At 34.8% G+C, this 22,833-nt stretch overlaps 1 long non-coding RNA gene across 1 annotated transcript; it reads left to right on the top strand.

The window, feature by feature from the left end:
• The first annotated feature begins 242 nt into the window (after positions 1–242).
• LOC126933722 (uncharacterized) lies at positions 243–20,941 on the top strand. Its single transcript, XR_007718719.1, has 7 exons — positions 243–288; positions 2,164–2,243; positions 4,651–4,722; positions 4,837–4,952; positions 11,767–11,841; positions 14,191–14,337; positions 17,798–20,941. It is a non-coding gene; the product is annotated as an uncharacterized LOC126933722 (long non-coding RNA).
• The last annotated feature ends 1,892 nt before the right edge of the window (positions 20,942–22,833 follow it).

A 22,833-nucleotide genomic window follows, 5' to 3' on the forward strand; every position in this document is an offset into this window, starting at 1 on the left:
ATGAACAGATCATAGTTTATTTATTCATCTGTGGATGAGCCCTTGGTTTGTTTCTTTTTTTCGGCTATCATAAAAGTACTATGAGTATTTCTGTACAAGCCCTTGTATGTACAAATGCTTTCATTTCTCCTGAGTAAATATCTCCAAGTGGGGTGACATAAATCATATGGTATGTTATATTTAACTTTTCAGGAAGTTGCCAAGATAAATTTTGAAATTAGTTTCAAGATTATACATTCACCAGAAATGTATGAGAGTTCCAGCTCTTCCATATCCTGGCCAAACTTGGTATGTTCAAACTTTTTAATTTTATTAATTTAATAGTTTGTTTTCATACCTCAGCTGCATATTAACTTGTGTTTCCTCGGGTTTAATGAAGTTGAGTATTTTTTCATGTGTGTATTTCATATTCTAATATTTCCTTTGTTAGGTTCCTGTAAAATCTTTTGCCTGTTTTTAATATTGCATTCTGTTTTGAGAATTCTTTACCTCAAAACAGAGGTAAAACTTTTTCACAGTATGTGATTTGCAAATATTTCCTTTTTGTCTATGTCATTTTCATATATTTTATAGAGCAAAAGCTCTATGACAATACTTTTGGTGTTATAGCTAAGAAACTTTGCCTAACACAAGATTATAGTAGTTGTTTCGTATCTTTCATTTTGTTTTGCTTTTCCCAATTCTAAGACCTGTGATCCAATTTCATTCAATTTTTGTATACGCTATGAGAAATGAATTACCGTTCTTTCTTCTTGTACATCAATGGCCAGTTGGTTCAACATTATTTTTTCAAAAGACTATCACTTCTCCACTGAGATTTCTTTGCATATTTATCAAAACACTTATCTATAAATATCAGAATCTATTTCTGGACTCTCTATTTCTTTTCATTCATTTGTCTACCTTAATCTTAATTCTGCATTGTTTTGATTACCAGAGGTTTATAATAATTTTTGATATCAACTTGTATTAGTCCTCCAACCTCATTCTTTTTCAAAATTGTTCTGGATATTCTGGGTCTTTACATTTCTATAGGAATTTTATAATCCATTGCCTGATTTCTACAAAAAGAGGCTACTGAAATTGTTATTGGGATTTTGTTGAACCTATAAATCCATTAGGAGAGAATTTACATCTTAACAATAGTGAATCTTGTGACACATGAACAGGACATATCCCTCCATTTGTTCAGGTACACTTTAGCTTATCTAAACAGTGCTTTGTGTTTTCTGGTATTATAGGTCTTATATGTATTTTTTCAAGTTCTCCCTAAGTATTCATTTTTTGATGCTAAATAATATTTTTCAAAATGTTTTTTTCTTTTTTTCTTTTTTTTTTGAGATGGAGTCTCGCTCTGTCGCCCAGGCTGGAGTGCAGTGGCCGGATCTCAGCTCACTGTAAGCTCCGCCTCCCGGGTTCACGCCATTCTCCGGCCTCCCAAGGAGCTGGGACTACAGGCGCCCACCACCTCGCCCGGCTAGTTTTTTGTATTTTTTAGTAGAGACGGGGTTTCACCGTGTTAGCCAGGATGGTCTCGATCTCCTGACCTCGTGATCCGCCCGTCTTGGCCTCCCAAAGTGCTGGGATTACAGGCTTGAGCCACCGCGCCCGGCCAAATTTCAAATTTAAAATGTGTGTTCCTTATATAAAGAGATGAAATGGGTTGTTGTATATTAATGTATCTGGTGACCTTACTAAACTCATTTATTAGTCCTAATAGCTTTTTTGTAGATTCTGTTAGATTACTAAGAAAGCATTCATATTGTCTAAGAATACACAATTTTACTTCTTTTTTTTCTAATTAGGATGCCAGTTATTTCTTTTCCTTACTTGATTGCACTAATTAGAAAGTCCAGTACAATACTGAATAGAATTGAGAAAGCAGATATTGTCTCATTGCTAGTTTTTAGGATAGGGCAGTCTTTCAACATTAAATATGATATTAGTTATGAGTTTTCCATGAATGCTCTTTATCAAGTTTAGGAAGTTTCTTTCTTTTCCAAGTTCTCCATGAGGTTTGTGCGTGTATGCATGTTACGCTGGGGCAATCAGAGCTTACTTGATGTGTTTCGTGTCTTGTAGTGACCACCGTCCTTTGTTGTTTCATTTACCTTTTCTTACAAACCATTGGAGTTATTTTTGTCAACTTTTTGTTTGTTTCAGATGAAAGAGCGAACAGGCCCTCTGTTACTGCATTCTAGCCGGAAGCTGCTTGGCTGAGGCAATTTGATTCAGCCACAGAGGTTTGGAACCATTATATTTCAGAGGCATTATTTTTCTCTATGCAACTTTCCCTGCTGATCTTAGCTTTATCTCCTGATACTATGTACAAGGACCTAATCTGTCTTCTATGTACTAACCCTTAATTTTTAAAATAATGTATGTTAGGTCCCAGCTTTTACATCTTCTACATTTCTCACTTGTATAATTGCTTACATTGGTCCTAGTTTGAAAGTACTCAAGGTGATCGTCTGCATTATATCCACTTTACGGTAGACTGTTCAAGGTGATCATCTGCATTATATCCTACTTTATAGTAGATTCTTTGCTTATATTCCTCATCTGAAAGATGTGTAGTTTAGCTGCTATGCACCTGATATTGTACCAATTTCTGGTATACATTTATTTAAACAATCTTCATAATAATTCTTCAGGTGATTATTCTGTCTTCCTTTTAGGAATGTACTTTACCTAGTGACATGTAATGGATAATCTAAATGTACATTATTAAAAGAAAATTTCAGTAAATTGTAATTTAGCGATATAACAAAATAGTATGCAGGTATTTAAATTGATGACAAAGATTTATTTTTGTCGTCCAGCAAAAATATTTACTACCTGTAGTCAAAAATCAATTTGGAGAGCAAAATTGTATGTATACTAAAAGCAAGCAGTGTATTTGTTTGATGTAAGTTGTGTATCTGAGAGAAATAAATGGAAATATAACAGTGTTGAAATACTATCTCTGTACGTGTACCTATATACAAATAAGTGTCTGGATGATACATAATATGCATAAAGTTTTACTACAGTCTTTAATCTCTTATTTGTTGTTTGATTTTTTTAATCAAAAATTTGCTGTTTGATATTTTAGTGAAAAATCAATTTGTTGATTTTTAATCAAACAACAAATAAGAGATTAAAAACTATAGTAGTCTTATTTACTATTAATACTTAATAGTAAATATATATATACATGTGTGCATATCTGCGTTAAAGTGTGGTTACATAAATACATATCAATTATATCAAGAGGGAAAAACAAATATTGATGCCTTTTTAACCTGTAATTAAAAGTAAAAACATTACATGTAATAAAATATGTTTTACATAAACACATTCCAGCTTATAACTTAATTCATATTTTAACTTATATTGTTAAATGCATTTAGTAATAATGGCGCAAATAAATTCAAAATTCCATAATAAAAAAATGAGTTTAACCATACTTCTAGCTTTTATCTACTCAATTCAGCCAAATTTTATCTTCAGTGTTATAATATAAACCTCAGAGTTTTAGATGACACAGGTTAAGTTTCAAACGCACAGCTGAATATTTTGGGGCTTATCCAACCTGAGCCTTTCAAGACTCATTGAGTATTGGTGTAAGTTGACCCTGTGGCTTGATCATCTTTCTTCTCAGCAGTACTCAAAGCTAGACTCATGTAGGCAGAATACCAAGGACATGTAGCCAAGTTTTAGGTTTTTACATTGTGCTTACTTTAAGTGTTTAAATGCTATCTATTTTTATTATAAAAATCACACAAATGTAAGAAATGAATTTAAAAGCCAAATTTGGAAAATACATGAAGTTATAAAGTAAATAAATACTATCTATAGGCTTACCATCAGAGATAATTATTGTAAAAATTTTTATCTATTTACCTCAGATAGCAAAACTTTGATATTCTTTTTGCTTTTAATCTGCCTTCTTTATTTACTACCTTGTGATATATTTAACCACCATAAAGCACTTGTCTCACCATAAAGCACATACAGAAGTGACAACATTTCAGTTTCTTCATCTCCAAAAAGAATATAGGCACAGAAATTAAATGATAAGATGACAGTAAGAATTAAATGCTTACAAATAGAATTATAAGTTTCAAGAACATAATAAATAAGGTATTAATGCTAGCTACTATTGCTATCCAATATATTGGAGTATACTAAGATCTTTCCCACCTCAATCTCTTAGTACATTATTCTCCACATAATTTGGTCTCTCTTATAACTCCAGGGGCTCAATAACACTAGCTGAATGAATGAATGAATGAATGTTTGGATTATCATTATTCATTTTCTTAGTAATAATATTAGCATTAGGCTTTATTAATTCACTAGTCAAGAATTTTCATGATTTCTTTATAGATAGTTAAAGACCTCTTATGAAGCATTATTGTTTTCTCAAAAATCTGCCATTAGCATTGGAAGGAATTGTAATTGAGCCCCCATCTTGCCTGTGGTAAAACTCATTTACATCATCTTCCAAAAGACAACTAATGATGAGCAGAAAACTATTACATTCAGAAGAATCTGTTTCAAAATGCTTTAGGCAGGACTTTCAAATATGAAAACAATTCTTCGACAACATTTTAAAGGGAAAACACTAAACTATTCATTGCAACCCTGCACACTTGACTTTTGCAGACCTTCGACTGACTCAACAACTGTCTTTTGACCCAGATATCTTTGTATGATGTGTCTTTACAAAGGCCATAGGTAAGAAAATTCACTCTAAAAATGGATCTTCAAGTAATTGTGTTAACTTCTAAAGAATTTGTTTTGGCAATTTGTTTAACTTATTTATTTATTTTTATCCCTGCCTTAATCAAGCAAATATTTCAACCAACTTCCTCAAGATATAAGCAGAAATGTAGCACAGGATTAAAATACCAGGTGTGAAATATGGAAATCGGAAAAACACAACAGTGTGGTGGAAGGAGCACTATGTAAGTACTAATTCTGCTGCCAAATCACTGTTTAAAGTTTGAAGAGTCACTTTCACTTCCTGGCCCTCTGGTTTTACACATTTTATTTTATTTTATTTTATTTATTTATTTATTTTGAGATGGAGTTTTGCTCTTGTTTCCTAGGCTGGAGTGCAATGGCAAAATTTCAGTTCACTGCAACCTCTGCCTCCCGGGTTCCAGTGATTCTCCTGCCTCAGCCTCCCAAGTAGCTGGGATTACAGGCGCCCACCACCACTCCCAGATAACTTTTGTATTTTTAGTAGAGACGGGGTTTCACCATGTTGACCAGGCTGATCCCAAACTCCTGACCTCAGGTGACCCACCCACCTCAGCCTCCCAAAGTGCTGGGATTACAGGCTTGTGCCAACACATCCAGCCTGGCTCTATACATTTTAAAAGGCAGTACTAGGTAGTATAGTCTTAGTTGCAACTAACAGTAAAGCTCACTGAAATTAAACAATGTGGGAAATGTAGCTGTTCGTATACTTGTAAGTTTCAGACACAGTGTAGCTCCAGGTGAAGTTTTCCAAACAGTTCACCAGTGGCATAAACAATAGTTTCCTTCCTTACCTTACTTATTTCCATAGACTCAGTTTCATTTTCTGGTTGGGTGTCTTCATTGGCCCTTAACAGCAAAGGCATTTTTAAACTTCATTTATTCATACTACATCGTTTAGAATGGAAAATTCTCCTTCGGATTCTAGACAATTTCTTTGAAATTAGACAATGATTCTAACGGTATTTTTATGGTTAATTGCTTGTCTTGTAGTAAATTAAAGCTAGTCACAGATACGCTGACAATGCTCCTAGTGAAAAATGGGGTACCTGTGCTCTCCTCTTGAATCACAGGTAGGAGCTTTGCAACTCTCTTGACCAACAGAATATCCCACAAATGATAGTGAGCCAATTTCTTGTCCCACAAATGAAGATACTGTTTTTACTTCTCATCATTTGGAAAAGTCACTCTTGAAACCCAGCTGCCATGCTATGAGTAAGTCCAATTAGCAAAAGTCCCTGATAGAATTTGAGGCCTGCTGACAGCCTTGACTGAGCTTTCAGCCAACACCCAATATCAATTTTGCTAACCAAGTAAGTGAACCATCCTGGAATTGGATCCTTCAGCCCCATTTTCAGTGTTTTAGCTGATACCATGTGGAACGACGAAAGCCATCCTTTATGAACTTTACTCAAATTGAAGATATGTGAGTAAAATAAATTATGGCTGTTGCTCTAAGCCACTGGGTTTCGGACTGGCTTGTTTTGTAACAAAAGTTCACAAGAAAACTACTCCATCATTAGGACAGACTACAATATTTATTTTTTCCTAATTGTGTATGCTTCTTCCTGATGTGTGATGTAGTAACTTCCCTGAGTAGTGTTGAAATAACATTTTCATTGTCAGCTTCAAAATTTATTGGCATAATGTTTCAAAACATTAGCTTGTTTTATTCTTGATGAAAGAAACCAAGAGACTTATTTTTATGTTCACTGTGTTTGCTTCAGAATGACACTGTACCTTGTCAGGTATCACAGATCTATTGTTCAAATGTGTAGCATAAATCACATTGAAGATTGTATAATTTTTATGAACAGGAAAGTTAAGCTTTAATGGCATGTAATCAGGGTTGCCCTTAGAGTATTCAAGACCCTGGACAAGAACTTTTTGTGGTGTTCCTATCTAAATACACAGTTTGAGCCACATAAGTTAACCTTGTCAGAACCATACTGGTGACTCAGTCTTAACATGGTCCTGTCAAAGTGGTACTGTACTACAACTGAGACCGACTGCAAGGTCCTTGGACAGCCCCAGAGGCATGAATGTGTCCCAGAGCTCCCAGGGGTAGCTGGCCAACTTTACACATGGGATACAGGGTTGAAGAGCTCCCCAGGGCCCATGTGGCTCCTAGACCAAATATGTGGTACCCTATTCAGAAAGCACCACTAGCCTGGCCCTATCCCAGATACTGAAGGGGAAGGAATTTAGAATACTTCAAAGAAGGTATTCTGAAACATGAAGCCCCCCAGAGGCATAGGATCCAAGACAGAAGTCCTGCTTGCCTAGGTCTAAGGGCAGAACTGCATAAAATCTACAGAGCACACATGCTTACTTTGAGAGACTGTGCAGAAATATGGGATTTATTGTGTTCTTTCATTGCATACAGATTATGTTGTATCAGCACTCGTTAAAGAATTAATGGGTCTTGGTTGGTAGTGTCATATGAATCTTAATTGACCTTACACCCTCATATTATTTTTTAAATCTTGTTTAAGGAAAATTATTTTATTTACCTTGGTAAAATACCCTCTTTTGAAGTAATTCATTTTTAAACTTCATTTATTCATACAACATCGTTTAGAATGGAAAATTTTCCTTTGGATTCTAGACAATTTCTTTGAAATTAGACAGTGATTCTAACAGTATTTTTATGGTTAATTGCTTCTCTTGTAGAAAATTAAAGCTAGTCACAGATACTCTGACATTGCTTCTATTGAAAAAAGGGGCACCTGTGCTCCCCTCTTGAATCACAGGTAGGAGCTTTGCAACTCCCTTGACCAACAGAATATCCCACAAATGATAGGGAGCCAATTTCTTGTCCTACAAATGGAGATACTGACTGTTTTTAGTTCTCATCATTTGGAAAAGTCACTCTTGAAACCCATATATTTAAACTTTAAAAATAATATTTATATAAATGTATGTAGATAATATATATTTAGATAAGAAGCATCTAAGGCCAGGCACGATGACGCATGCCTATAATCCCAGCACTTTGGGAGGCTGAGGCAGGAGAATCATGAGGTAAGGAGTTTGAGACCAGCCTGGCCAGCATGGGGAAACCCAGTCTCTACTAAAAATACAAAAATTATCTGGGCACGATGGCACATGCCTTCAATCCCAGCTGCTTGGGAGGTTGAGGCAGGAGAATCACTTAAACCCAGGAGGCGGAGCTTGCAATGAGACAAGATCGTATCACTGCATTCCAGCCTCGGCAACCGAGTGAGACTCTGTCTAAAAAGCATGTAAAGCATCTAAATGAAAAGCCCCAAACATTATATAATATCACCTTATTGCAACACAACACAGTCTTGTTATTTTACAACCTACCGGTTTTCTACACATGAAAGTGCAGTGGCAGATATGCATTAATCTTGCCTGGCATCAACTGAGCCTGGAACCAAAGCCTGGAGTAATGTCCCCATTTGTATAGCTTACGACAAAGATTCTCGTTCTAAACTTAAAAAAAATCAGTACAGTGCTCATCGTTGACCATGTACAAATTATTTAAAAGTGTGAGAGTTGTGAAAGCACATTCAGGGATTATTTTAACAGAAGTAAATCTTCTAGAATAATTAATTCATTTTTATTATTCAAATATATTAATATTTGTTAAATGTATGTGGGGGAAAATGCTCATTAACATTAAAAATGATGAAAAATATATTTTTTAAAAGTGGTCAATTAACAAAAGATAAATTCAAACTAATTTGCAGATTGATGTACCTTCCCACACACTTCATAACATGAATTATTCTGCAAAACATTGTATATCAGATCCTATCTCTCTATAGTGGCTATTTTTCTCCCCTTGATATATGGAAAGGCACTGGCATGAACAATTCACTGCTTAGCCTAATGTTTTCACTTGCTGTTCATGAAGAGGGAGCACTAATAGCGCCACAAAATATTCAGAGAGAAAACTCTGCAAACTATAAAAATAATTATAATGGCAAGAGTCCTATTTTTTTTCTAAGTCTCATTACAAATATTGATGAACATGTCTCAATTCTAGAAATATTTGCACCTGAGTAAAATGTTGACTTCAATAGCATTCTGACTGTGATTTACAGCAGTTAATATGAATTATTCTATTTAGATGTTTAAGAGGTTTTTCTCATTTCCTTCATCAGGTTCAATCATAAAAGGCTTAATCATTCAGAAGACATTACTGAATTAGATTGCATTAACCACATAATAACAGAAAACAAGAGGAATATGGAAACCAGCCGAAATGCTATTAGGAAGGAACTAAGTTCATTCCCTGTAATGCCTTTGTTGATTTGTTGAAATTGTTGATGTGACCTCAATCACAATTTCTGTTCTACTTTGTTCATCAGTTTCTTTTCACTTTAGTAAACATGCATTTATATTTTTGAGACAGAAATCTAAGTGTTATACATATGGACAGGGTTTCTAGACTACTGCATGAGTTTAGAACTTAGGGCAGGTTCAAATATTAATATAAGGAATCATAAAACATATATGATGTTATATACTAGGCATAGAAATTTTATCATTGTCTTCATACAAGCCATACATAAGAAGGTGATATTTTATAAGAAAAGGAGTAACCAGTTGATACCACATTAATGAGACAAAGGAAGTGAAAATCTGCAAGGATGGTTAAGATTAGACAAAAGACAAAATATTCATTATAATTTCTTTGAAAATTTTTGCAAGAAAGAATGGTGGGCAAGTGCTAGTCTGTATTGTATATGTCCAGAGTTTTAAAGAAGAATATAAACTTTAAAAATCACCTATTCAATTGCTTTTTCCTTATAAATGTGTCTGCTATCCTTAAGTGACTTACTCAGAATCACTTAGCTTGTTTCCAGCGGAGTCAAACCCATAATCTCAGTGGACTTTGCTGGAACCAATGTTATTCGCACCTCTGTTTGCTTCTTTGCTTCTAAAATGAATGAATGCCTTTCTCTTAAATAATTTTTATCTTATCTGAAGTTATTTTAACATCTATTATTTGATGCTCACAGGTAACCCCATTACCCTCATTTCCCTCAGCTTATTCTCCAATATTAACTCATACTATGTCCCTTCTCCACTAGCATCCTTCATCTAAGCTAAATTCTGTAATTTCTCATATTCATCATAGTCTCTCTCATCTCTCTTGTCTCCACAGAAAGTTTTTGCAAATGCTTCTCCTGCTTGGGAAATCTTTTTCCTTCCTTTTGGCTCATTCACCTTTTAGACTTTTAGTATCTTAAAGAAAAAGGACTAGAATTTTTCTTGATCAAATTTCTTCCCATTCTGGGGTTAGAAAAATCTGAAGTGTGCTGTGGATCCCTTAGTTTGATAATTTCATAGCTGTTGGCACAGGCCTGCTTTTTATCTTTCACCTTTTAAAATATTATTAATGAGTAATGACAGCAGAATATCAACTAGTAAAAAAGTACATGATTATAGATTATGATGAGTACCATGAATGTAACAAACAAGTTGTTGGGTCAGAACAAACTGGGAAGTCATTGTATTTGCACAGTCAAAAAAGCCATCACTAAGGATGTGAAATTTGAGTTGACATCTAAATTTTGTGAGCTATCCAGCCATGGAAAGGACTAAAGGAAAAGCATTTTAGAGGAAGGGAGCAACAAGGGCACAAGCCCTTAAAAGAAAAGGAACTTGATAAATTTCAAATGCGGAAAGATGCCCAGAGAGACTGTAAGACAGTGCATGGGACCGTAGTAGAGGTCAGGTTTGGTAAAGTAGGTGGATATCAGATCACATAGGTCATTAGGCAGGGTGAAGAATTGTCATTTTGTTGTGAGCACCAAGTGATCTCAGTGATATATTTTAAATTGCAGGGGAACAATCTGCTTTACATTCTTTTCTTATTCAAATGAAGAAATAGATTAGAAATTTAATGATTAATAGGCTTGGATGGAGACAAAGAGTAACAGTAAAATGTGTAACACATATTGAAAGCTTATCATATGGTAGGGATTTTTGCAAATTGCATAATTTAGAATCCCTACAAGGGTCTTATGAGGCAGATATTATCATTTACATTTAACAAATTGAGAAATGACTCTCAGAGATGTGAAGTAACATTCCCAAGATCACACGTGACTTCAGCTGAAGGGAGTCATGTCAGGATTTAACTTAGATTTCAAGGACTTCATACTTCTCATTATACCATACAGTTTCCATGGATCAAAGATCCCTACTGTTCAGGTATTCATTTTGTTTCTCTACTAGAAAATATTCTTGGATTATTTAAAAGATATGATGGAAAATTATGCAGAAAATTGGCAGAACTAATGCTATTTATGATGAGTTCTCTTACCATAGAAACATAAATTCTGGCCTATGATTTCAACTACTATATTACAGTTATTAACCTATTAAAATAGGCTTGTTTTATGTACATAATACTTGTCTAGTAGCATTATCACATTTTATTTTTATCAAATTTTATTATGAATGTTAGCATGACATAATAAACTCTACCAAGTAAAACCTGCAAATGAATAGAGAGAAAGTCTGATTTACTTCCCTTTGGAACACAGTAGACTGTCTTACTTCATTGGATTTTTGTTTTTTCTATATAGAAGAGTAGTTTACCGGGAAAGAGGCAGAAAAAAAACTATCTAATTTAATAATTGAGAAGATTTTCCTCAACATATTTACACTAATATTACCTCATTGCTTCCTCTAGTCCTGCACTGAATGTTACTCCATGGGAAATACATGCTTCTCCATTTTCTCTTGCACATCCTCCCTTCATTTTATTCTCTTCACTGCTTCCCTTAATTCACTTACTCCTCTTTTCCTCCATTTTTCCCTTTCTCTTTTCCTTCTCCATTTCTCCTTAGTTCTCTCCTTCTCATACATCTTAAATTTGAGCTTCTTAAGATCAAGGACTTTTATCCAGTTGTGCAACATTCAATGCCTAGCATAGTGCAAAAAGTAGGAATTCAATAATTGCTTGTTCATGGCTTTGGGAGAAATATTTTCTCCCTGTTCAACATAAAACTTTTCCTTCTAATTTCTCCACAGATCAGAGCAAATAGTGACATTTTCTGCTGCTGCTGCTTCTACTTCCGTCTACATATTCCAGGATCTCTTCAATCTGTGAGTCATTCTATAACGTGTCATTACGATATACATTCGCACAGTTAGCACTGCCTGACTGAGCTTTTCCTCCTCTTCTTTGCTGTCTCTTTTTCTCTTTCCCTGTTGTTTTATTTTATAAGCTCCAATAGCTCTCTTTATGGGTAATAAAGATGGAAGAAAAACACTCTCCATCTTATATTTTGTAATTTTAAAATTTAGGTTGTCATAGCAATGTGATAAAATTTTTAAAATAGAAAAGATTTTCCTTATCCACAGCAGAACTTTTTTCTGTTTACATATACATAGAAGTATTTAAATGGGAAAATTTTATGAAAAAATCAGTTTGTACACAGAACTTTAAAAATCCACAGTACACATAAATAAAAGGAACTTCAAATATCAAAGTTTACAATTTAATTTTAAAAAGTTAAACTCAGCTGTTTGTATTTTAACAACTCATAGTCAGCATGTTTTTATCCAGTCATTTATTTACATCTAGCATTATTGTATATATGGATTGGATTCACGAGCGTCATAGAAACAGACTTTGAAGTAAATTAGGCTTCAAATCCAATTGTTTAATTCTCTCAAATAACAGATTTAAAAAACTGTTATTTCAGGAAATTGTATAACTTCCATTATTTTATTTTCAGACATAGTGCCATCCTACAAGACCCTCAATGTCAGCCACTGTATTTGTTGATTTACGTTATCTCAAATTTTTAAAATCCCCCAAAGTAGGAACATTTTTTCTAATGTATTAGGCAACTGAAGCCCAGAGAAAATGAGACATTTGAGAAAGTCTTTCCACTAGGATGTGATGGAGCTGGATTCAAACCCAGCAAATGTGTCACGGTCTGAATGTCTCCAAGTCATCACTCTTCCCATTACTCTGCCTCTCCAAAGAGATCAACTTGTAATGTTGGTGGTAAGAAAAGAGAAAACAATTTATTTTAGAAGAATACACAAACTGTATAGTGTAGAAATAAATTTGTAGAAGAATTAAACATGGTTAGATTAACAAATCCTGGAGTCACTAGGAAGACTTTCCCAGGCAGTACATGTTGGAACAGATAGTGCTGGGATTACAGGCATCAGCTATCGTGCCTGGCTGACTCTCTTTCTTTGAAAACAACTAAAATTCCTGGGAAAAATATTTTAAATATTTTTCTTTTCAAATGTACTAAATGAACTAAGAAAGTAAGGCATACTGAGGCTATAACTAAACAAAAACATAAACTCACATAAATAAGGAGGACATAAAAGCATATTTACTATTGAAAGCATTTGCTGAATCAGGTTAAATAACCTGAAACCAACAGAAGGCAAGAGACAAAATTCAAGGTATAGCCAAAATAGAAAGTCCAGGAGGAGACCACCATTCAGGAGACATAAATGTGAACCAGAAATAAATCATCACTACTTTCCACTCCTCCCACAAGGGACACAAGGAACATGACCCACTTAGGGATTTGACATTGAGAATTAGGAAGAAGGAATAATCTCCTTATAATTTCCTTGACATATGTGGCCACAGCCTAAAGCTCAAAGAAGTAGTTACTTCATTAGCTTCTTAATTTCAATATTTTAGCAAATGTATTAAAGGTTATTGTATCTTTTCATTGGAATCAACAACATATTTTAACATTTAAATTAAACTAGTCACATAAATTAAGGAGTGGATATCTATTGATCACCTTAATTATTTTTCATTTTCCATTATTTTGGCCTTACCACTGGTTTATTTATTGATTGATTTATTTTAGAAAACAATTTATCCCGTTTTTAATCCCTGTGTTTAGAATGAGACTTCTTTTGTATAACCAATCACTCCTATCCCAACTGCAGTTCCAGATCTGGGTAATCAGAAATTCATTGATAAGCCTTTCAATGTGTCAAAACTTAAATGGATAGTTTTTTAGATAGAAGTAAAAGAGAAAGAGAGAGAAACAGACAAAAATTTTGCACTAAAGAAATATTATCTTACTCTAATTTTTGTTTGTTAAATGTCAAAAATAAAAGCCACAATTACTCAAAAATATATTCTTGGTTTCATTGCAAGTACCCAAAAAGATAAGAAGTCCTGATATTTTCCCCCGGGAGTGAGAAAGGGGAAAGATCAAGAAAGTCTAAGACTAAGATTTGATACTCTTGCTATTTATATATTTCAAGTATATGTGGTAACGTCTCTGATAATATTCCAGCTAAAATCTGGTTTTAATCTAAGCCAGTTGATTGGTTGGCAATAACCACTTGTTCAGATAAAAGATAAAAAGCGGTCTATAAAATTTTCTGTAACTATGGCCTGAGCTCAATTTATAGTCTATATTTCCACAGCATCACAGGTGAATCCTAACACTACTGTAGCCTTAACTTTCTCTAGGAATGATCTTACATCCATGTGTGTGACTGAGCAAGTGGAAGAAGCCACGGAATAACACAGATTAAGTTGTATCAGTGATGATGGGAATCATTTCCACAAGAAGATAGTGGTCCTCTCCCCTGAACTGTAAGGTAAATATTTTCTTTTCTTTTCCTTTCCTTTTCTTTTTCCTTTTCGTTTTCTTTTCTTTTCTTTTCTTTTCTTTTTCTTTTCTTTTCTTTTTGTTTTCTTTTCTTCTCTAAGAGAAGCAGCTGGGACCACAGGTGCATGCCACCATGCCCAGCTAATGTTATTTTTGTATTTTTTGTAGTGACAGAATCTCTCAGTGTTGTCCACCCTGGTCTCAAACTCCTGGCCTCAAGCTATCCACTTCATTCTCCCAAAGTGCTGGCATTACAGGTGTGTGCCGCTGCACCCAGCCCTGCACTCTTAATATTGTTTCCCTTCTTAATGCACTGATTGGTATTTTCATCCTCTAATTCATGTTGGAAAACTGGTGAGTATTGGAGTACTCTGAACATGTTTTCACTGTGGCAATTGCAAAAACGTTTCCAATTTAGGTTTACCATTACTATAAATAATAAACACAGGTTCCACTTATAGAATGTTCATTATGTGAAAAACATTGTGATAAGCGATTTAAATATTTGCATAGGCATCCCTAAATCCTATGAGGTAAACCCCACAATCATCATAACTTTATTTTTTCTTATATACTTGATACACACCATTTACACAGTGAATGAGCAATATATAGAAAATGATGAAAAAATTTTACTCCGCAAGTTCATGAACTCCTTAACTTCTTTCAATAGAATTGTGATTTCATGCACTCCAAGTTGAGAACTCATGCGGGATGCTGAGTTTACTAAACCCTAATCAGTATGGCAGTCAAAGATTCCATAGTGCCTGGCTGTGGAATGGAAAGGTCAGTCTTCTCAAGATGATCAAAATCTCCCATAAGTATATTCACTGTGTACTTACATGAATACATTGATGTCAACTGAAATACAATTTATTTCAAATTCTTTATTTTGTGTGTCTATTAAGTATGCTTACATTTTTATGTCAACATGGTTTCACTTTCTATGTTAGAAAATGCTAAGCAATAAATGCTACACCTGAATGCTGAAAGGTATTAGTGTTGCTTGAAGCTCACCAAATAAACACACAGATACTCCACTGGTATAGTCCAGTCCTGAGCTTCAGTGGATAGGAAACTATTCAGTGAAATGTAATGCACAGTACTGGATTACGGTTAGTGGAATTTTTCAAAGTAAATTATCCATATCTGTATTACTTGATTCAGCTTGAATCCTCTTTTAAATAAAGTATGTTTTAACTATTTTTTTTTATTAATTACTGGCAAATTGCTATTTTACAGCCACTTCTGGTATTCTTATAAAACACAAAGTTTGCACTATTTACAAATGTGCATTAATATGAAATTACTGGTTTCTGCAATTCCTCAAAAAAATTTCATCATGTACCTCAAAGCTAAGGTAGTTGGAGGTTCAAGTTCCAATTAGAACTTAGTGCAAATCCCTTCTGCAGATACAAGTATAGTAAAATAATTATTGCCTGGGAATTTCAGAAAACTTTTATAGCTCCTGCTATTGCCTTCTTGCCAAAATGAACTATCTGTTCATCTATTCTAAATTAGAACTGTGTAGTTAACAAAGATCGAGAAGATTAAAAACATGGTGTGAGGTCAGTATAGCATAACATTTAGTATTTCCTTTTGTAAGTACTGCTCTCCTGTGCTTAGTTAAGTATTATTTAAGATACTATTGGATCTTTATAGAATGTTCCCATCATTAAAATTTAATTTTGACACTACAACACGTACAAAGTTCTGTCAAGTATTATTAATGATTAAACAATGAGGAAATATGTTATTACAGTGTGTTCAATCTTTAAGGTCCATTAAATCCACTTGGTAAATGTAAATGGAAATGATATTAACTACAATTCTCATTCTCTAGTCCTTTACACATTATAAAGAAATGAGGATCCTACAATACCAATCAATAAGTGATGAAATCAAACTGTGTGTGGTGGCTGAAATTTGAATGGGCCTTTCACAGAAATCTTATCATTCTCCTACTAGGGACAGTGCTGAACAGACATTCCACCTCCCGCTTTGTAACCAAATGCCTATGTGTGTAGCACAGTGATTATATTTATTTCGTGGGCCTTAGATCATCTTCAGCATCAGAGAGTTCTAAAAATCCCATTAAGAAATCATTTCAAGGAAACATAAATGTTCTTAGAAATAATCTCCAATGCTTTTCTAATTTCTTATATTAATGTCTCGTACAACCCTCTTCTCAGAATGGGTAATAAAACCTCTTATATTTACGCACAGAGAGACATGTACATTCATCTTATTTACTTCCTATTTTAATTGCTGTCCCAACTAAATACAACACATGTAATGCAAATGTTTGCCAAACTTTGTATGGGTTGTACTTAACATGTATAATACTGGCATTTTAGCTAAAGTGATCATGACAAGGCCTTCCTGAATAAAAATTACTTTTTTAGAAAGGAAACAGTTCTGTTGCAAAATCAAGTTGTTACTTTTTCTTATGATTTTGTAGCCTAATGAAAAATGAAAAGGCCGGGTGCGGTGGCTCAAGCCTGTAATCCCAGCACTTTGGGAGGCCGAGATGATGATCAATTGAAACCCCGTCTCTACTAAAAAAATACAAAAAACTAGCCGGGCGAACGCCTGTAGTCCCAGCTACTTCCTTGGCGTGAACCCGGGAGGCGGAGCTTTTGAGATTGACTCCAGCCTCAGAGCAAGGTCTCAAAAAAAAAAAAAAAAAAAAAAAAGAAAAATGAATACATGGGAATTTCCTTTCACTTTTAATTGATCTTCATGGGCTTGAGGGAATTTCTCTTTATATTTATCTCCCAGGGAGAATTTCAACCAAATTTTTTGAGTGAGTTATCATCATTCAACTTTGCCTGGCTAAAAGCCCTAAAATAGGGACAAAATTTACATTAAATATCTCACTTTCTATTTTAGCGTGCTGTGGATCAGCAGAAGGTTCAAGCTAACATACTGATTGTAAGGGTAATGTAGGCAACAGGTAGTGAAGGCCTTTATTATCTTCTGATAAGTTTGTTTTGAGTATCATTTTTCTCTTACATGCTTATTTTTGTTTCAATTGTGAAGACTCATGATTTACAGCCATAATCTTCCCAACTAAATTTAAAATTATTGCATGTCAAAAAATATTGGCATTTGACCATTTATTCAATTATTCTTGATAGTCCGACATGATTAAAAGCACAATCATTCTACTCAAATTACAAGAAGTCTGCATCATTTGAGGTGCCTGCCCACTCCTAATAATACTCTTTCTTCTGAGAACAGATTCACTCAACATGTCCACTATTCCTGTGCTCCAGAAAAAATAAAATAGAGTACTACCAGGGCGGTCCAACAGGTCCCTGCTCCCTGGCCGTAGACGATAAAAGGGTAGGCAACTGCCCTGGGCTAGTTGGAAATTCCTTCACAGGAATTTAGAAGTGAGAAAGAGAAAGACTGTAATTCAGTCAGGACTGTTTGTTTGGACTTAGGTGGATGCAAACCTGAGAAGTGAAGGTGGAGAGGAGCTGCTTTATATGTGGAAAAATGGAGAAATCCAGTCTATGGAGAGAAGGAATAGCTGTACGGAGAAGGCAGAGAAGAGAAAGCAAGAGCATCAGACCAGGGACCTTGGCTAGTCTTCCTACAGCTTTCCAGTTCTCAGTTTTACTTACCTAAGAAAAGAGATGATTTTTAAATCTCTTGGATTTTTTGTATTAACGTGACATCAACAACTTTCACAACTTTGTAGCCATCTATAATTATTCTTAAGGCAAACGTCAGATGGCACATTTTTGTTTTACTTTGAAGTACATAAGAGAGATGTACTTTGAAGTACATAAGAGAGATGTCATAAACCCTGTAGCTCTTCGTCCAGGTTTAGGAAACATACTTCAGGCTTATTTTTACTGGTGTTTGTTGCATATGCTACATGACTTGGTTTCCTAGGTAACAGTGTGTGTAGACTTAGTTGTAAATTTTCTCTTTCCTTGAACTCATACTTAGGGTTGGGGGGAGGAATTCTAAAAAACATATGAATTTCAGAATCAGAAATTTTCCTCTTATCCTTCACTACCTCTTGCCACCTGCCTCCTCACACAATCTGTATCTGTCGACTTTTAAGCAGGATTTGCTGCCTTCCAATTTTCCCACAGGCCTTTGGGTGCTTATTTCTAGCTTTCTGACACTCCCAGCTTATGCTACCTAATGAGTCATAGAAATGATTTTTAAACTTATATATAATGTAAGAGAATAATTATTAACCATTCAAGGAACATTCATTGAACCCAAAACACTTTGCTACATGCATTATATGCATTATTTCATTTGATATATATGACAATGATAGGCATTAAGAATTATTAGCATTTCTTATAGGTAGGGAGGAAATAAGTTTCATGAAGTTAAGTGGCTTAATCACAATCAAAAGCTAATACATTAATGAGATAAAGACTTGAATTCATTTGTGTAAATGCCAGACTCCTGCCCTGAATTATTACCCTACACCAGGTAACCTAAAGTCATCTTTTTAGGTTTTATCTTTGTATCAAGGCATATGCAAAAGCAGAATGAGAGTCAGGCTCCTTCTGTTTAGGGCCACAGGGCATACATGGTAGAGCTATATATTGATAAATAGGGAGAAATTTGACTCATAGTTTTTGTCATCATGTATTTATGTTTTAAGGGCAGGGAGAGTATTGCATATCTTCTGTCTCACCCATTACATAATGTCTTTCTAGTGGCAAGCTTTCAATAACAAGTTGATTGATTAATACTTGGAACAATGGATGCAGCTTGCACTGCCATTGCCAGGGCAACTGCTCTAAATTGTAGCTTCTCCTTTTACCTCCCTGATATATTTTAAAGCATCTATTAATAATATTTCTCTTTTGTTTTTCAAAATTTCTATATGTAGCCAGAAAAGATCCTTGAATGTGCATCTAATTTAAAAAAAAAAAACCACAAAAAAACTCTAAGTATATGCTAGAAAAGCTGGGATTGCAAATCCTTTCTCAGATATTTCCATTCACAATGATTTTCCCCATTTCCTACCTTTTGTAGCACTTTTTCTGTCATCATGCCACTGAATAACCTGAGAATATTAGGGATAGATGAAATCCTGTCTTGTGTGATTATTTTTGGAGAAGCCCACCGAAAGTCAAAAAGATAGCAAAGCTCAGCTAATGATCCATGTCACATACAACTGAGAATTGCAAAGCAAGAATTAGAAATAAGGCTTTCCAATCCCAAGTCTAGTGACATGTCCACTACATCTCCCATAGCCATTATGGTATTTAATACTTTGGTCATCTCTATTAGTTATGATTTTGGTTACAAACAAAATAAACCAACATTGGATTATTCAAAGAAGATGAAACCTATTTCCAAGGGGTGCCAAATTGAAAAAAAAAAATGGTGGAAAGTTGAAGAGCTAAATTGCAAAAATCGGTGGAAAGTTGACACCCAGAATAACTGCCAAAGTCCTGTCGCCATTCAAGACCACAGCAGAGTTATGGAAACGACCATGGCCACAGGGTCACTAGTGACACTGCTGTCTCCAGACAAGATACGGTCTTTCCTTTCACTGCATCTGCTACTGCTCCTAGAATGGTTTCCAGACTGGCCCCTGCTTATTTACATTAACCACTCCAGATTCAAAGCCCCAGCAAGGAGTAGCCCAAGGTGAGATTAGGTCAGAAGCCCACATAGAGCTGCCAAAGACCTACCTAGACAACAACAAATATGTCCCTCTCTTCAGTTTTCACTGTTGAAGGTAAAACCCTGTCTGTCTTCCTTGAAATTTTCCCAAATAGAAGGTGTTCAGAGATTGTGCGGCTGCAAGTGAGAAATATTCACTACACATTCTAAAAGTGTTTATTACATTGTCAAATAAAATTGCATTGAACAAGAGAAACAGTCAAGGAAGACTATTCAGGACTATAAAAATAAGGTTAAGAGACTGAGTTCAACTGTGCTGAAACAAAAGGCAGGACAATTTTTAAGCACTGGGATGAGGCAGTTTGCAAAGTACTGGAGAAAGTTAGCAGGGAAGTTGGTTAGTGAGATGAGGTCTTCTGTGGCCTAATCTGTTTGCTAATTGATCAAAGTTAGGCTCCTACCTTCTCACATAGACTGGTACATGGGGCTCTGTCTTTCCTCTTAACGAATACATTTCAAAGGTTGGATCCCAGGTCCTCAAGAAAGGTATTCCTGTGTTGTAAAACTGGCAAGAAGCTAGAAGAAGATTTACATCTTAAAAGGACAGAGAGAGAATTTAGGACAGCAATTTTTCTAAAGTAAATGCTCAGATGCTCCGAGGAAAGGGAGGCCAGGGGCCTTTAGTCAGGAAGAAATCTGCCTAAATTTAGCCAAGCCAAGGCCATCATGGTCAGGGGTATGTTCACGTTTTGATTCTTGAACTATAGAGAGAAACCTTTAGAAGACTTCAGTCTATACCATTACCATTTTCTAACCCAAATAGCTTTATCACAATAGATTTTATATGTGGCAGTGGTAAAAAGTGATTAAGTGATTGAATGTACACATTGGACAGTCACAACAGAAAGTTATTTTACTTTTCTCCTTTCCCCCAACAAAAATTCTTTGACAATACCTTACTCAATGATTTCTCAAATAACCGGAGGATAAAAACAGAAAAGTTTCTAAGACTATGAATATGTAATTAGATTAAATGCATTTCAAATTGAAAGACAAAGAGTTCCATGACTAAGATTATTTTTGGTTGTCTAGAGATATTGACAATGAAAATTTGAATTCTTGTCAGCAAACTTATTTAGGGAAATGGTGGAAAATAAAATTCTAATTGCAACTCAATTGGCTGTTGACTCCTTTTGCAGTTTCATTGGAAATATTACTCCCATATTTAAGTTTAGATTTTGTTCACAACTGGTATATTGTCAGAACACCCCAACAATATATTTCCTCTAGCATTGTAAAAGAAGGAAATATGAACTCTTAAGAGATAGGACTGCTGTATTGGGTAGCAGTAAAAGAAGCAGGGGATAAGCTTGGTCTTCAACAAAACTATTATGTTGCAGAAGCTACTCTGGGCTGACCTTATTTTAAATCACTCCACTAAACCATTATAAGAACTCAAAAATAACACAAATACTAAAACCTCCTACATACATATTTGGAAAAGTAGAGTCCCTCCTTCTAGAAACCCTCGCTGCTACACATACATTTTGTTCACTCAGCACCCCATTAACTTTCAGAGCAACAATAACAACAAATCCAGGAGGCTATTGAACTGAAGAATGCCTCGGTAGATGCAATTGAATTATATCAATATATTTCAGATCCAAAAGGAAAGAACATTTTTAGAGTTTTTTCTGTAATACTTGAATTACTCCAGGAAGCTAGATATAAGTGGTGAATAAACTTGATTTAAAATGTGTATGTGTGTGCATATGTGTACGTGTAAAATCCTGGGCAAAGAAATATAAAGAATCTTCTTTATATGTATCTGTTTTTTTACTAAGCAAAATTTCTAAAACAATCACGTCCATCCCTCTATCAATTATCAATTGTGAATACAACAACCTCTATCACAAATGGCACTGATGAAAACTTCTATAAATAATAATATACTTTAGAACTTGGCCATAACAAAGCATCTTTTATTATACAAAGATATGGTTGCAGGTCCTGGGAGAACTGAACTCTTTCTGACCATCATAGAATGTCATGGAAGAAGGGAACTTTGAAATAATGAGTAAATGTTCTTAGATTTTTTTTTCCTTTTTTTTTTTTTTTTTTTTTTTTTTTTTTTTGTCAGCTTTGCAGGGGATTGCTTGGAGGGTAATATTTGAGACAATGGGGTTTCTTTTTCTTTGGAAATTATTCAAAAATTGCTGGAGACATAATTGGAATATAATAATGACAATCATCATTCTCTTTATTGGTAGCATTTGTAGGAAGAGAAAGGGTGTAATACTTTTCCTCCTCATCATAAGGGTCACAGGCAACACTTTTATAACAAAAGAGGGGTTAACAAGATAAAAACACAGCTCTTTAATCAAACTTTTACATGACATGGGAGACTTCAGAATGAAGACCTCAAAGATGCACGGAAAAACTGTCTATTTTTTATGTTTGTGTTCGATGAAGAATGGGCAGCTGTGTAGAAATGTGATTGTACAAGAGTATAACCTAATGGTAACTGAGTGGGAAAACCCAGCAAGGCCTGTCTGTTCAGATTCTTCTTGGACTCTCTGTGTAGCATTCTTTCTTCCCAGGTATAGAGCAGGACACTTCTGGAATGAGCATCTTATGACCTACAGTCAGACAAGGTAAGTCCAAGAATTTGTTCCCAGCTCCCAGAAAGGCAGAGGAAGTTAAAAGCAATATTTCTAGATTTGATAGCTGGCTTTGTGGGAAACAGGTCCTGGTTTCTATGATCCACCTTGGGGAAGAAGCATTCTGGTTACTATGACTCACTTCTAGAAAGAATGAGGGGTCAATGACAGGCAGGAAGGAGAAGGTCAGAGAGACCCTAGTCCTGAGG

Source organism: Macaca thibetana, chromosome 13 (assembly GCF_024542745.1).
Source record: "Macaca thibetana thibetana isolate TM-01 chromosome 13, ASM2454274v1, whole genome shotgun sequence".
NCBI lineage: Eukaryota > Metazoa > Chordata > Mammalia > Primates > Cercopithecidae > Macaca > Macaca thibetana.